General features: G+C 35.6%; 1 protein-coding gene across 2 annotated transcripts in view; it reads right to left on the minus strand.

Moving 5' to 3' along the window:
- The window catches only part of LOC132603029 (uncharacterized), a 73,316-nt gene that overhangs the window by 21,679 nt on the left and 35,205 nt on the right, over nucleotides 1-16,432 (minus strand). The gene's annotated exons all lie outside the window — the stretch shown is intronic.

The following is a 16,432-nucleotide window of genomic DNA, read 5'->3' on the forward strand; positions in this document are numbered from 1 at the left end:
ATGGTTCACCGAGCTACTCGCCAGAGGGTCGGGTTCCACTTATATTTGGTGTTATGCTGTGTATGGCGTTATGCTGTGTTATGATATGTGACGGGGATACGGAGATTTGAAACTTTCTAGTGTTATGCTGTGTATTGGCGCCATTGACAGGCGGACGACCATATTCTTCTGTACCCTATGCATGACTTACATATTTTTGAAAGTAAACATTTTGATATGTTAGATTTGTACTTATTTTCTGTACTACTATCTCGTTTATGCCTCCGATTTGTTTCTGTATCTTCTGCTTTGCATACTCAGTACATATTTCGTACTGACCCCCTCTCTTCAGGGGCTGCGTTTCATGCCCGCAGGTACAGACGCACAGTTTGGTGATCCACCAGTTTAGGACACCCTCTTCTGCCGTTTAGAGTTCTCTTCTCATTCCAGAGCCTACATTTTGGTATATATATATGTTTGTTGTGTATGTATATATTTTTTCAGGGGTACGGCGGGGCCCTGTCCCGCCATATGTTTCGGCTGGTCTGTTTAGAGGTCTGTAGACGTATATGTGTGGGTTGTGCCTACTTTTGTACAGGTGTGTTTGTATGCTCCTATTCGTCATGGCAGCCTTGTCGGCATGCATTTGTATATGTTTTGGGCCGTTGCGCCATTTGATAGCCTTGTCGGCTTCTGTTATATATATGTGTATATATGGTTGTGTTTGAAATGTGTCTGAGATAGTTTGATATAATTTGAGGCAGCGTGTGATACTAGTGTCGTATACGCTATCTGTATGTGATTCGTTCGGGTTGAGTGTGTCAGGGTGCCCAACTCGGGCACTAGTCACGGCCTACGGGGTTGGGTCGTGACACCTCTACCATAGAGGCTCAGGGTCCGTGATGAGGTTTTCCACCCTATCGTACTATAGGAGTCCAACTATGATATCATATTTTCCACAACCCAAGTTTATAGCTGACGTGTTGTTTTCCTTGGCCCAACAAAACTCACTTTTCTATTTCTTGAGCTACCCCGAGCCCTAAAGCATATGCATGTACCATGTGAGCTTGTACACTCTCTTATATAGCTGTTCACTCTTCTCTCTTTTTGATATAGGACTTAAGATGTCACATGTATTTCTTCTTTGAAAGTTTGCCAATTTCAAAGCCCGAGAATCCTTATTTTGACTCGTCCACGTCAGTCTAAGCCTATATCCCACTAGTGATTTTGTTGGTTTCTCCTAGGCTCACACTTAAAATGTGTTAAAAGGTTCTAAGGCGTGCTTCCTTATATACTTATCCCTTGTTTTATCGATGTGAATTTGTGTAGGATATTATATTCACTTTTTTAAAGACTCAGCGTTCTCGTTGGAGTATCCCCTATCATCATCTCAAAGTCAGTTAGATTCAGCTTAATTCACTTGAATATTGAGGTTTGCCCCACCATTGCTCTAGGTTATACGCGAAGTGACTCGGAAAGCAAATTTGTTACAACTCAAGCTCATGACACATATTGTTCGCTTTGGCTTAAAAAGCTTCATGAATTTGTCCCTTAGCCATCATCGAGCCCAAATGAGAATGCATCGTGTGAACTTGAGATTAGTCTTATATAACACTTCACTCTTCTCTTCCTTTCTGATGTTGATTTGCGTAAGGTATCATATGCACCCGTTCATCCGAAGTCTATTAGTCTTTCTCTTTGGCCCATCCTCATCAACCCGCCATCGATCATGGGTATCACAACTCCTTGTTGGAAATATTAGGTGCGGTTGAACCCGATTTTTACCTGCTCCATCCGCCACTTGTTAAGGCTTGCCTTAGTCTTCTTGATTGGAGGCACAAACTTGAAAGTGAATCATTATAGTATTTATTAGTAATTGAGTGTTCATAGAACAAAAGGTCTTGCCCCAGAAGTGAGAAATTTGGATTTTTAAGTCAACTTCTCTTTATTAATTGTTAAGAATGAAAACGAAGCTTATCTTTGACCATAAAACCACTTATTCAAATGCAATAGGTTTCATCAATCGATATACTGTGAGCTGCCTACTAAATGCTAACAATAGTTAATTAGTTAAGTATATCTCTACGTCTTCATTCTTCTCAGCAAATTTCCTCTCTTAATTGTAGATTTGTAGTCAAGTCAACTATCAATTTCAAAATAATACGTTCCTTAACAAAGGTAACCACATGATATTGCCAGCAGTAGTCACAGGGAGAAAAGTCCTACTTCTCCGGACATTGCTAGCTAAAATCCTGAACCATACCTCATGGAAGCACACGTTTTGGGGCAGATAAATCGATCAGGTCGAGCAGCTAAAAAAAATCGTTATTGTACACTAGCTGGTCAGTGGGGATAAGAGTGTTCCGTTGGTGTTCTCTGTCTTGGTGCAACCTTACTTAATCAGAAGATCAAACTGAACAACTTCTGTGTAGAAACCGGGGAATCCATCTCGATCAACCTGAATGAGTCTATAATCCTCCTCCCACAAAGTGGTTTGGCTAAAATTAAATAATTAGAAAAAATGATCAGGCAAGTTTTATCTCTTTGAAATAGATTGAAAAAGCATAACGTAAAATGTAACAAATACAATACTTATTATTGAGAATGAAATTGAACAAAGCTTATAATTACAACCCGTTATCAAGAGTTGTGATGAGATGGATATAATTCTTCATTCTTAATTAACCAGGGTTCAGGGTTTGAGCCCCATGAAAGGAAAAAAATCCGACGGGAAGCCCTTTTCTTTAATAAGCCTCACGTGCACTATTCAAATTAGTCGGAACGTCAAAAGGGATAATACCGGTCATAGGGTGGAAAATCCAAAAAAGAAAATGACTCATATCTTTAACAAAAAAACCACTCATTAGATATTTTACGTATTTTATACTATTTACGTTACAAAATATGCACAGATTGTTCAAATACAAAAGGTTTCATGAATTGCTAAACTGTGAGCTATTGCTAAAACGCTAACAAATAGTTATATCGCCATCTCTAAATTCTTAGCAAATATTAGTTCCTTTCTTAATAGTATTCAAGGTCAACTACCAATTTCAAAACAATACGTTTCTTAACAAAGTCAACCACAATATATTGCCTGCAATTACAGGGAGATGTCCCACTTCTCCGCACATTGCTAGCTTTGTCACCAAGTCAACCCCACACCAAACTTTCAAATTCAAAATACAAAAAAACTAAATAAATAAAAGGAAAATTTCAGAAACCTGTCCTCACATTTTGTTTCGTTTCATTGACCTCCCCTTACGTTTGCAATATTGCAGCTACCTCTCCTATTTTAACTTTTATGTTGCAACTATTTTATTTATTTATTACTAATGAAAAATAATATATCTGGATTAATTTGCCCTCCCTAAGATTCTGCTCTTTTTGATTAATTATTATTTTATTAATAAGTTTGTATTGAGTATCTACTGCAGTGTGAGAGAGTAAAAGAAGAGAGGCCTTCGTTGTGACTGAAAAGTTTGTCACTCTAATCCTTCATTGTAATTTTAATCCGAAGGAAAAGAGAAGATGGTCTTCTTAGATAAATAGTTTAATAATAAATCTTCTTAGATAAATAGTTTAATAATAAAGAGTCGATGGTCTTCTTTTTCTTGCTGTTAGACTTATTTGATTATTATACAAAATTTACCCTGACAGAATAATTTTTTTTAAAAAAAAAAATGGTCTTCATTTAATATTCCTAAGAAAGAAACTTTTAAAGAAGATATTAATGAAATAATAATTAATCAAAAGAGAATGATCTTAGGGAGGGCAAATTAGTCTAGATATATTATATTTTTATTAGTAATAAATAGAATAAAATAGTTGTAACATAAAAGTTAAAATAGGGGAGGTAAACGTAATATTGCAAACGTGAGGGAGGTCAGTGAAACGAAGGAAAACGTGAGGGGAGGTTTATGAAATTTTTCTTAAATAAAACAATACAAAAAGAACAAGACATTCACTCAAATTATAACACAAAAAATTATTGCTCATTGCAACCAAATAATACTATTTATGAAAAGAATAATTGGTTATACCTGAAATAGTTCATGTATAAACTATGACGTATCTAGATAAACACAAATAAAGAAAAGAAAAACAGAGCTTATAAGGATTAAACAATCCCAAAGTTAAACAGGGATTAAATTACGCCAATTAAGGCTTTAATCTTTAACAATGTACTTACAATATGTTATGAATTCTGTAATTCAAATTCAAAAGCCCTAATGCCCTTGGAAAAACAAAAGGAAATACAAGAAGCCTCATCCAAAACTCAAAGTTCTTTTTAATTCATATAATTATCCGATATCTACCACTAGAATGAGTAATTCATATTCGTATCGCATAGGACTTCCCAAAAGACAAAATCCATCGATAAAGGTGCACGTGCCTGAAAATCTCGAACTTATATTAAAAAGCCAATTAAGCAAGATGAAGCGCACAACCTGCCCTTCACTAAGCTTAGGTCTTAAGCGTACTTTAACTGAGCCTGTAACGATATTAAATTCAAAATCTCATGTTAAAAATAGAGAAAAATGGCATCCATTTCCTCACAATCGTTGCTGATTAAAACTTAAAAATTTGATATTAGATATCTTAGACATGTGAAAACTAGAAAATATTTCCTTAGTTTGGATAATACCAACCGAAATAGAAGAATTCTTGTTTTTCAAAGAGTAGTGTTACTTCAATTTGCAAACCTTATGCCCGTTAATTACCTCTATAAATAATCAAGCATTAAACTCTAATTTCTCAAACCAATTTGAGTTAAAAAAATTATTTTATGCTAAAAATGTTTTTCAAAAAACATTTTTATTTCTTATTCCCCCCTTCTTTTCCTTCAACATTATGCTTTGTGTCAAGAACAAGTAGTTAGATCAGCCTATTGGCTCTCTAACTTCCACGTATCATCTTCAGAAATAGATAAAAGATTTAGAAGATGGTTGAATTCCTTGTGTATTATTCACATAATGGTTCAGTATTTATACAAGAAAGCAAGAGAAAATATCCTACCAAAGATAGAAGATCCTAATTATAATGAAATCCTAATCATGTTAATTACAACCAGATTGCAAGGGATTATAATCAAATCATATCAGATTATAATCAAATCCTATCAATCACTTGAGAATAGGGTGATTTCCTTATACGCCCCCTCAAGATGGCGATCGATTAGAAACGCCAATCTTGCACCGAAGATCTGCAAACAGAGAACTAGGGAGAGCTTTTGTAAGTAAGTTAGCAAGTTGATCTTTTCCAGAAATATGAGAAACTCGAAACTGGCCATTTTGAACCATAGTGCGAACAAAATGATAATCAACCTCGAGATGCTTCATCCGCGAATGGAAGACCGGATTAGCAGCGAGATATGTGGCACCTAAATTATCACAGTAGACAGCTGGCTGTCTTGGTAATGAAACAGCAATCTCACGAAGTAAATTATGAATCCATTGAATTTCAGCAGTAGCAGAAGCAACAGAACGATATTCCGCTTCAGTTGATGATCTTGCGACACTTCGTTGTTTCTTTGAGCTCCAGGAGATTAGATTTTTACCAAGATAGACAAGAAAGGCACTGGTGGAAGAGCGGTCATCTTTATTTCCTGCCCAATCTGCGTCTGAGAAGGCATGGAGATCAAGTGGAGACTTATGATGTAGAAAGAGACCATAGTTCACCGTTCCAACTAAGTATCGAACCACGCGTTTGACTGCAGACCAATGATTTTCAGTTGGACGATGGGAAAATTGTGCTAGCTTGTTTACAGCAAAGGCTATATCCGGTCTCGTCAGTGCCAAATACTGCAAGCTACCAACAACAGTACGATAGAGCTTAACATCATCAAGATGTGTGCTGTCCTCCAAGGACAATGAATTTCCAGTAGACATGGGAGTATTAACTGCTTTCGCACCAGCCATCGGTGCCTTATCAATTATGTCATTAATATACTTCTTCTGAGATAAGAAGAGCCCATTAGAAGTTCTCACAACTTGAACACCAAGAAAATAATTAAGAGAACCAAGGTCTTTGATAGAGAAGCGTTTCCCAAGTGTCAAAATAAACTGATCGACAGTATTTGGATTATTCCCCGTAACAATAAAGTCATCGACATAAACAACCAAGTAAACAGTGATGGCCGACTGATTGTAAATGAAAAGACAATGATCAGCATGAGAAACTTGAAAACCCAAGGTTAGAAGATGGCTCCGTAGTTCTGAATACCAAGCCCGTGGTGCCTGTTTAAGGCCATAAATTGCCTTCTTGAGTTTGCAAACATGTGTAGGCCTTGTGTGGTCAACAAAACCTTTAGGTTGAGCCATATAGACCTCTTCCGTTAGATGACCATGCAAGAAGGCATTATTGACATCCAATTGACGTAAAGGCCAATCTTGTGTCACAGCTACCGTTAAAATAACTCGAACTGTAGTGTGCTTAGCAACTGGAGAGAAGGTCTCAATATAATCAATGCCTGGTCGTTGTGTAAATCCTTGAGCAACAAGAAAGGCTTTATATTTATTTAATGACCCGTTAGAATTGAGCTTGACTCGAAAAATCCATTTAGAGCCAACTAATTTTTGCTTCGCGGTAGATGGAACGAGCTCCCATGTACCTTGTTTCTGTAATGCTTGAATTTCTTCTTCCATGGCTGCCTTCCAATCAGGATCTTTTAGTGCTCTTGAAACAGATTTTGGCTCGGTTTTGATGTTGGGCAGTAAGTTGTGCTCAGGCAGTGCAACATGCTGGACACTTAAGGGAATGGAAGAAGAGGACGAATCATGGTTGGGCGTATTGGCAGGGGATTTGGATGGAGTGTCATTGGCTTGGATGAGAGAATTGGTTTTTGTTCCTGAAAGAGAGGTGTGCAGGCACAACTTTTGTGTGGGTTTATAGATATTATTCTTTGCTCGGGTGATCATATGATGAGTGTTTCCTGGTAAATTACTGTCATGGTGAGAAGATAATAAAGTGAGAGAGTTATTAGGTGGAGAGCTCATACCTAAAACATGTACCGGTGATCTCAATGAGTCATTTGATGATGAAGTACTGTCGTTAGAAGCCACTGGAGTAGTTGGACCAGGAGACGGACATTAACGACTGACCAAATTTGGACTAGAAGAAAGGGTTCGTCCAGTAGTAGAAGAGGAACAAATAGTTGGGTTTGAAAGGTGTAAGTGTGGGACAATGAAATGGGGAGTCCAATTGTCAACAGTAGCATCACTCACCCGAGCATCACTAAGTTGGATGGTTTTAAAGGGAAACTCATGCTCAACAAAATCTACATGTCTCGAAATAAAAAGTTTCGAAGTGACTGGATCATAGCATTTATATGCACTTTGATTTAAAGAATACCCAAGGAACACACATGGAGATGAACGAGGTTGTAGTTTGTTTTGTGCATATGGTCTTAGCCAAGGATAGCACAAACAACCGAAAACACGAAGTTTCTTATAATTTGGGAGAGATCCATAAATTCGAAGGTATGGCGAATCGTTATTCAATAAGGGGGTGGGCATTCTATTTATCAGATATGCGGCAGTCTGAAAAACGTATGACCAAAATGATAATGGAAGATTAGAAATATGAAGAAGAGTAATACCTGTTTAAACAATATGCCTATGTCGTCTTTCAGCCGTTCCATTGTGTTCGAGAGTGTGTGGAGGAGTCAAAAAGTGAGAGATTCCATTGGAAGCAAAGAAATCCTTTAAACCGATAAATTCACCACTATTGTCTGAGTAAAAGAAGACAATAGAATGATTAAAGAATTTCTCTACGATGGCTTTAAATTTTGGAAAAATATGCGCAACTTCAGATTTCCTTTTCATAGGGTAGAGCCAAACATATTTTGTATAATGATCCACAAAAATGAGATAGTATTTAAAGCCATCAACAGAATCTAAAGGTGAAGATCCCCATACATCAGAATAGATAAATTCCAAAGGTCGCATCGATTTTATTGATGAAACTTGAAAAGGAGCCTTGTGCATTTTATTACACTTACAAGAATTGCAGAAAAACTTAGAAGTGTTTATTGTAACAGGAATATCAATTAGTTGTAAAATTCGACGCAATATAGGAGAAGACGGGTAGCCAAGACGACAATGCCATTGTGAAACAGTGGACAGTTCTGTGGAATTGATAGTTGGTACAGAAGAAGTAGATGTTTCATGAGGTAATAATGGCCACTCGTAAACGCCATCCTTAGACTTTCCCACTACCAGAGGCTTCCTCGTGCAGTAATCCTTCACAATAAATGAAAACGGTGAGAATTTAACATTAACATTATTTGATGAGCATAATTGATAAACAGAAATAAGATTCTTTTTCATTCGAGGGACACAAAGAACATTATTAAGATATAAAGGCCTTGAGAGGGAAGGTAAAGAAGTAGAGCCAGAATGTGTCACTGCCAAATTTTTACCATCACCCAGCATCACATCGTTACCACCATCATAGTCAGAATGCATTGATAGATTTTGAAGATCTGCAGTCACATGGTGAGATGCACTAGAGTCTACCAACCACTTAGAATTATTTTGGTTGGAGGTTTGAGCAAAATTTGCTCTCGGAGGAGCCCTTGTGCTTCCAGCAGAGGAGGAACTTGAGCCACCCATGGCAGATTGCTTTAACCAAGGAAATAGCTTCCAGCATTGTTTCACTGTATGTCCAACCTTGTCACAATATTGACAGATCACACTAGAACCATCTCTCTGATTCTTTGATGGGAAAAATTGGTTTGGCCGTTGATTTGAGATAGGTTGGCCTCTAGAAGCAGAGTAACGATTTGTGCGATTGGTGTGTTTGTTCGATACCCTATTGTGAGAAGTATAATTTGCTGTTATTGGAATAGAATTGGAAGAAGTTTCATGAATAACACTGCTCTCATGATCACAAAGCTTTTCATGGAGTTCATCAAAAGAGAAAGGAGTTTCTCGCGCACGAATTGCAGCAGATATCATCTTATATTCAGAGGGGAGCCCATTAACAACATGAATGGTCACATCATCCATCGTTAGATTTGCTCCTGCAGCATTCAAAGTTGTAACAAGCTGCTTCACTTGTTGAAGGTATGAAGCCATATATTTAGTACCTTTGTTCACTCGTGTCAAAGACTCCTTGAGTGTAAGGAGACGAGCACGCGAAGATCGGGCATACAGATTGTGGAGTGTTGTCCACACAGCACAGGAAGTTGGATCTGAAAGCACATACGCTGCTACCTCTAAAGTGAGTGAGGCTACAAGCGCACTTCGGAGCAATTGGTCTTGTCGAACCCAATACAAAGAGTTTAGTTGTTGTTCTGTAGGAGGAGAATCAACATGTGAAGTGAAGTTATATCCAATCAAGATAGAACGCCACTGAGAGTACCAAAGTTGGTAATTGGAGGATGAAAGTTTGACGGGAGCTTGAGCATTGGTATTAATAGAGATAAGTTGCTGGTCATTTTCTAGTACAGTGGTGTTTGTGAGTTGTACGGAAGTTATGACAGTAGAGTGGTTATTAGGAATAGAAGAAAGGCATGGAAGGGTAGAAATGACAGAAGGAGTGGTAGGAACTGGCGGAAGATGAACAGTTGCGGACGACATTAACAGTGACGTCGCTGGAAGGTTAACTGAACTGGTAATGGTCGTTGTTGGTGCAACGGAAGACTGTGTGATTTGCTCCATGTATAGAAAGATAGTGCTGGAGGAAAAAAAATTAGAGATGCCGTAAGGCGAGCAGCTCCGATACCATAAAAGATTTAGAAGAAGGTTGAATTCCTTGTGTATTATTCACATAATGGTTCAGTATTTATACAAGAAAGCAAGAGAAAATATCCTACCAAAGATAGAAGATCCTAATTATAATGAAATCCTAATCATGTTAATTACAACCAGATTGCAAGGGATTATAATCAAATCATATCAGATTATAATCAAATCCTATCAATCACTTGAGAATAGGGTGATTTCCTTATAATAGAATCCAAATATTTCACTCATCTCTTTTGTGCATTTGCTACTATTAATCCCAAAGTTTTCAAGTCTCCATTTCCCCTTCAAATGTATCACCATTTTCCACTTTCACAAAAAATGTTCAACAAAAAAACCCTTCAATCAAAACCCTCTTGTCCATTAAGGACTCTAATTCTTTCACTTTTTCTACCATGGCTAGTACTCCAACTACACGGAAAAATTTTCATCGATTCTTCGATATCTTTTAATTTCCATGGCTTAGATCTTTACTGGACTTACCCTCAATCGAATTCAGACATGACCTACTTGGAAATTCTTGTAAAAGAATGGCAAACCGCGATAATCTTGGAGTCTAAAGAATCAGGTAAACCAACATTGTGATGGAATACAGACATAAACAACAGAAGTAAATTATCAGGATCGAACTTGCATGTAATATTGACAACACGTAATCAAGATTTTAATCAAACATAAAATCAATTGATATCTCTTGAATCGTGACCGCGACCGCAAAACGAACCTTCAAGCATCCACGTGATCTTGCTTCAATTCCACGGTTTGCAGTCTTTTGCTATTAACCTAAGTATTCTATGAACAAAAATACTCGAGTGGAGAGTATTACGGCTAAGAATTTTTTTTTATCTCTCTTACGGCTGAAAAACCTTGTATATATAGCCACATTTAGGGTGTAAAAGCCTGGCAAAATGTGTGGGCTTTTCTTTTCCCCAAAGAATCTTATTTTCCAAGTTCTAGAATAATTAGGCATAGCAAGGCACCACATATTTAATAACGAGGCTTCCAATTGTGGTATTAATTCGGAATATGAATGAATTAATCTTACCACAATAAATTACAATTTATTCCACTAAAAAACTGTAATTGCACTCCTCAGTTTAATTTCAAAATCTTTCATTAAAACTTATTTAACTCCCCATGTTAAGATTACAAATACCATAAATTAAATTACGGACAATTTAATTCATTGACTAATTAAATCCTTTATACTTCCACTTGACTTATTTCATGTGACGGATACAAAATCCACCTGTAGGGTTTTCACATGAAAAATTATAAGCATCCATAAAAGGTTGTCATCAATCTCAAAGTCGAGACATGGATTCTATCAACTGATTATTATTTCTCAAATGTTATTTGTTACTATCCAACCTATCAGATACATTAACTCACAATAGAGTTGTACCTTTTGATAAATAAAAATAATGAACAAATCACATTGATCATAATAATTATATCAAGATTAAGAGTCTAAGTACATTTAATGAAGTAGAGAAGTTGTTTTATATATTCAGTAAAAAAAAACACTTATCTCTACTTGGTCCGTTCAATACATACAAAATGTACCAGTACAAGAATTCGAAACTATACCGTTCCCATAATGAAGATACATCATATTTAATCTTGTGCTACAATCATACAGATAACTTTGTCCAATTTCCATCTTAGATTGTGAACATGAACTTTATACTTATAAGGACCAATGATTTATTCTTCCATGTATAAGCTAAACTATATACACTAAATCATCTACTATATAAGTAAAAGGACACACATACTAATACATGATCTATTTAACTCTATCAAAAATTGAATAAACAATTGTTCTTTAATAAATACTATATCCAAACGCATGGTTAAAGTATATATCCCAACCCATTGTTACTAAATGTTAGAGTTTATTACAAGCCAAAAATTGATGGTACTTTGAATTACCCTTCAAAGTCATTAGCAAGAAGCCTAGATTGGATTAATCTAATAATGGCTTATAACTTCACTTCTGCTAATCTTTCGCGCGTAACGCGCCCTCGTGCTGCATTATTAGATCAGGATTCTGGAAAAAATATTAGTGGAAGTGCTATCTAAGAAATGCCCTCTAAGAAAATAGTTTTAGGGTTGCCATTTTTTGGGTATGCATGGAGATTATTGAATAGGAGAAATCATGATCTTAATGCACCATCAAGGGGACCTATTGGTGGTGGTGATGGATCAATGGGATATAAACAAATTAATGAGTTTTGTGTTAGAGCTACAACAACGTTTGATGCTGACATTGTTGGGAATTATATATTGCTGGTTGGGCACGACATGAATGAATTTTGATGAATATAATACCATATTCACTAAGGTTGCTTATGCTAAGAAGAATGGATTGCTTGGTTACTTTGCATGGCATGTTGGGGTGGATGATAAATGGAATCTTTCGCAAGAAGGTTAGTAAATTAATACGTAAGTAGTACTTAATTTTTGTGCTCTTTTTTGTTTTCCCCGTTTCCGTACCATTTTAGGGACATAAGCGCTATCTAACAAAGACAATTTCATTTTCAAAGGCTAGCTCAAACCTAATTCCTCCACTACAAACATTTACAAAAAAACAGAAATTAGCAACGAACAATTTCTGTTGCGAAACAGAAAAGATCCATCAATAATTTTAATTATTAATAATGGATTAGCTCTAGATTATATAAAAAAAAAATCATGTTAGCTACAGGTTACCTGGCAAGATTATCGACAAATGTTGTAGCGATTCTTGTTTTTTGGTGGTACTGTTGTTAAGGATGAAGGTTCACTTACAATCCCACCATAATCTTTGGTGGTTTTCTTATTTTTCAAGTTACTATTCACAATTGCCAAAAAAAAAATTATTATTATTATTATTATGTAAAAGTACTCTTTACACAATCAACTTATATAATATAAATTCAATTACACTATAAAATTTGGTTAAATCAATTATTTTCTTCTAATCTTTTTTTCCTTGCTTTGAATTTGTTTCCAGCATCACAAACTTGGGAAGCGCAGGTGGAGTCTCTTTTGGTCAAATTTCGATTGATCTGGCATGTTGGGACATCTTTATTGCAGTCAACTTTGACTAGAAGAAAAAAAAGATATTAATATAGTAGCTTGAATGTTTTTCTCCTTCTTTTGTGATCCATATAAATTTCTTGATAGGCCACATCAAAAGCCTTGTGATGTACCAAAGTATGAAACAAAAATACAAAATGCAAGAAAATAAATTGCAAGGTGAATCATGCCGCACCTTATTCTTTCTTTATCATTATTTCCTCTTTTGTTTTTTTTTTTGGGCTGGGCGCCCGCCGGGGTGGGGGGGGGGGGGGGTGAGTATCTTCCATATTTCTTCCGAATGATCTTAATTATGTCCATTGCTAACTTAACTAGATCAATTTTCACCATTTTTTTAATGGAAAATGACTTCAAATCTAATGATAGCAAAAAACATTTTTATTTTGTGCGGAATGCCCTTCAAAGGCACTGGTCTTTAATTTTTTGCCCTCAAATTTGAAATCTTTAATTTTTATCCTTTGCCTAAAACCCATGGGATCTGGGTTCGAATCCCCCGCTCAGTCAAATAATAAAAAAAATTCACAACGCAGAAATTTTTAGCAAATTTAGGCCTATTCGGGAAAAGTTAGCCCTATTCAAGCTGAAGTTTGCCTTAGCTTCTGCCTGAATAGGCCTACTTTTGCCCAAATTTAGGCCTATTCGGGCAAAAGTTAGGCCTTAAGGCAGAGTTTTGTAAAATTCCAATTAAGTAAAAAAAAAATTGCTTTAAGGCAGAGTAATTTGAAACTTTGCCTGAGATAGAGTTTTGCATTTAAAACTCTGCCTTGCGAATCCAAACTCTACCTTGCGATTTTTTTAAAAAACAATCCTGAGCAAGGGTTCAAACCTAAAACGAAGGAATTTTTAGCGAAGGACAAAAATTAAAGATCACCAATTTGAGCGGCAAAAATTAATGACCAATGCCTTTGAAAGGCAATCGTGCAAATGACCCAGCAAAAAAAGGAAAAATCCAATTGTGCTACGGTCATTCGAACAAATGCTCTTATTCAGGGTGGTCTTTCATTTTTCTCCTTCAAATTGCTGGTCTTTTAATTTTTGCCCTTCTCCACTTTAATTGGAGGAAAATACCCCTAAAATTATGGGTTCAAATCTCAGCAGAGTATAAAAAAAATTCGTAAGGCAGAATTTTCTAGCAAATTAGGTTTATCCGGGCAAAAGTTAGATCTTAAGGTCTAACTTCTGTAGAATCCCAGTAGAGTTAAAAAAAAAAAATATATGCCTTGCGAAATATCCCAAGGAAAATTAAGGCAGAATTTGCCTAAGACAAATTTTTTGCGAAGCATTGCCTTGTGATTTTTTTTATTTTTTATTTTACTTGACGGGGATTCGAACCTATAACCTAAGGATATTTTCGAGCACTTTTTTAAGCAAAGGAAAAAAAAATTAAAGACCAGCAATTTAGGGGACAAAAATTAAAGACCAGCGCCTTTGATGGCAATCCACGCAAAAAAAAAAATGATTGGGGACATTTACAGGATTGCCCTTCGCTGGGGGTGGTCTTTAATTTTTACCCCTAAAATTGGTGGTCTTTAACTTTTGCCCTTCGCTAAAAATCTCTTGATTTCGGGTTCGAACCCCCTCTCAGTTAAAAATTTTAAAAAAATTCGCAAGGTAAAGTTTGGATTCACAAGGCAAAATTTGCATGGGCAGATATTTGCCTTCAAAACTTTGCCTTGCGAATTCAAACATTTGCTTTGCGATTTTTTTTTTAAATTGAGCTGGGGTTCGAACTCATAACATCGGGGTATTAGGCGAAGGGACCACTAATTTGAAGGCAAAAAATTAAAGACCACCCCAAATTATTTCTTGTATGAGACCTCATTTGTCTCCCCTTTCTTCGTTGCTTAATCGGTCTCGGAAACTATTAGATATATGTGAATAAAATTATTTCTTTTATTTAATCAGAAAAGTTACTTCTCTTTAATTATTTCATCTAAAAAATTACTCAAGTCGAAAAATAATATATTTGACATCTTTTTAAATATGTGGCACCAAATCTTTTAAGTCAAAAATAGAAAACATTAGCCTATTTTAATCAAAAATGTCATGTTCGACTAAATACCCGACCGTAAAATTCCTTTATATTCCTTTACATGCTAAACAAAAGGTCCAAAATTACCGGCCTTGGTCCTATAATGACATTTAAGCAATGACTTTATTCACCTATTTTAATAAGGGAAAATTTTAATAACATACAATTCAGCAAACAAAATTATATTTGCGTAGCAATATTTTTAAATTACACTCGCATAGTCACTTTTTCACGGTATACAATAATATACAACTTTATACACCTAGAGTAGACAATATAACAACCTAGTATAAAAGTATATATACAATATTATACAACTTTATACACTTACCGGAGATAATGTATCAACCTTGTATAAATATGTATAATAGTATATAAGAGATATTTATACACGTTTCCGTAACCCCCACTCCGACCTCAGCCCAAGACATAGCACGTGATGAATGCCACTGCCGCAAAGCTCACAAACAGTATCTGCATCAATCCATCGGCGGCGATTGAAGGAGATAACACGCGAAGAGGGAGAGACGAAGAGCAACAACTTTGCGGTTAACTCGGTTAAAACGGGTAATTATTTTGTCCTAATTGTCATACAGTGTTATTTTCCCTTTTAATAATTCGGTGATCGTTACTAAGCCACAAATCTGAAAGGATTAGTTGATGACTAATAGTACAACTCTGGTAGCACTGCACATTTTGTAATGACGCAGTTTAAATTAATACTCATCTGTTTTAATTTGTTTGAACTTATTTTCTTTTTATTTCGTGCCAAAATGAATGGCCTCTTTCTTAATTTGAAAACAAATTCATTTTATGAATGATTTACAGTCACACAAATTTTCAAAGCTTATTTTGAATCATAAGTTTCAAAAGTCTTCCCTCTTTTTTAAATATTGTGTCCAGTTAAATGGATTCATATAAATTGAAACGGAAGGAGAATTAGTATATGACTTTTTGGACCCAAAAGAAAAAAGTACAGATTCATTTAAGCAAATACTTGTGCGTTCCTATCCATGTGATTGCATTAATTAATTAGTCAAATCTAATTGAGTAAGTTCACATACTTTACATTCTAATGACCCAGCTGGCTAATTATATCGAGTATTCAATACAAGGCAAAATATTCCCTTCATCTAATCATGTTTTTGCAGTACTATTATAACAAGCTGGCTAATCCAAAGTCAATTCTAACAGTTTAATTAGCTGTCATTGCTATCCTAATTGTTGAAGAGTTAATACAAACCTCAGCTGCATTAAAGTCTACTCCCTTCCGCTATACATTTCGCTACATGGTTTGGTTAAGCTATTTGACTTGAAATAGATTTTAAGAAATTTAAAAAAAGCACTCCTTCTGTTTCAATTTATGTGAACTTTTTACTATTCGGGAAGCCTACGAGGTGTTTCTTTGACCACATTTTTCTTACATATTTTCTAAATTATTTGAATTATAAATGATCATAATTTATAATACTTTTTATGTGGTCTCTAACTATATAAATTTTACTTCTACAAACTTGACAAATCTATGTCAAAATTTACGGTCAAAATTATGAAATTTGACCATGTACTCCAAAAAGATTCATATAAA

The sequence above is a fragment of the Lycium barbarum genome, chromosome 7, assembly GCF_019175385.1.
Source record: "Lycium barbarum isolate Lr01 chromosome 7, ASM1917538v2, whole genome shotgun sequence".
NCBI classification, from domain to species: domain Eukaryota; kingdom Viridiplantae; phylum Streptophyta; class Magnoliopsida; order Solanales; family Solanaceae; genus Lycium; species Lycium barbarum.